This window comes from Lissotriton vulgaris, chromosome 9 (assembly GCF_964263255.1).
Source record: "Lissotriton vulgaris chromosome 9, aLisVul1.2, whole genome shotgun sequence".
Taxonomy (NCBI): domain Eukaryota; kingdom Metazoa; phylum Chordata; class Amphibia; order Caudata; family Salamandridae; genus Lissotriton; species Lissotriton vulgaris.
The window spans coordinates 660,579,754-660,581,009 of record NC_141697.1 but is presented as its reverse complement, the minus strand read 5'-3'; the positions used below and the strand labels follow the sequence as shown (position 1 = coordinate 660,581,009).

Here is a 1,256-nt window from a genome sequence, read left to right as displayed (position 1 = left end):
ATGTCCTGTAATCCCATCCCAGGAAGGACCCCGGGTAAAGGCCTTGCTCCTCTTGACTGGTAACGGATCTGCTGCTGGGAATGCAGAGCTGATGACTTGGTGAAGATAAAGTGAACCAGCCTGATAAAGATTCATTTCCCTTCTCAGTGACTGTTGACATAAGATGGCTGCCAGTTACCAAACAGGCTGTCCTACTGAGGTCACGGGGGAGGACGGAGAGAGTAAAAGCTGCATTCCATTAAACGGGAATAGAAAAGAAAGATTAGTAAAGCCAACAGGCCTGGCTTTGGTTGCCATCCTTTTTGCTTTGTCAATGCTTATTTTAGCATGGTTTCCTTAAAACAATATTGCTGGGCAACCTCCATGGATATTGGCAGTATAAAATAAGAGGTTATATCGAAAAAACTTTTGGGCAAATATTGTCACTGTAATACGTTGCAGTGCCATACTTATTTTTTATTAAACTGAGAAAAGGAGGTTAGATCAGGATTCACATTCCTCCATTAGCATACTCAGAATTGCTAAAAATACGGCAAACTCTCTGAAGGAAACCTTCTGGTCGCCATCCAAGTCCATCGTCTTCATCGCCTCTTTTGCCATTTCCTTGTCTTTCCCAGAGGCAGATAGACTTGGGAACTCTTCCTTCAGAAGCTTTGCCAGCTCCTCCTGGTTCAGCTCTCCATCCTTCCCATCAGCTCCAGAGTATTTCTTGAATGTCTGAATCATAGCCCCACACAGCTCTTCCAGATGCATCTTGACTGTTTCAATCGCGAGCCACAGGCGGTGAGGACAGGATCCTGGACGAGAGAAGCGCAGTGAAGGAAGCAACTTTGCACGAGGATGTGTTCCTTTTGAAAGAGTAGAATGCAGTACCTTTCAATGAATGTATCCACTACTCCATGTTGTAGGCCGTTGTTGGTGAAAGAAAGATGTGAGTAACTCAACAATAGGGTGAAGATGCCTGGCCACTTGATCGCCCCTATAAATAAATATATGGTATATACCTAATCTTAGTAAAATCACACAAGCCTTACAAATGGAGGTATTCACAAAACTGAGTTGGAGACATGGTTAAGGATTAATGGTGGGGGTTAATTGGCAGAACTAAAAAAGTTTCCTGGAACTTCCGGGTTTTCTAAGTGTTCCTGCTCATTTCTGCCACATGTACATAGAGAGTTGCTTGTCCTGTTGCCTTTTCTTGTGAAAACGACCCATAATTTAAAGTTCTCTTTTCATTTCCCCTCAGCAGAGGTTCT

The 1,256-nt window shown here is 43.5% G+C and overlaps 1 pseudogene; it reads right to left on the bottom strand.

Annotated features, from left to right (window-relative positions):
* Nucleotides 1-441: 441 nt before the first annotated feature.
* LOC147692062 (protein S100-A2 pseudogene) lies at nt 442-796 on the bottom strand (annotated as a pseudogene).
* Nucleotides 797-1,256: the final 460 nt, after the last annotated feature.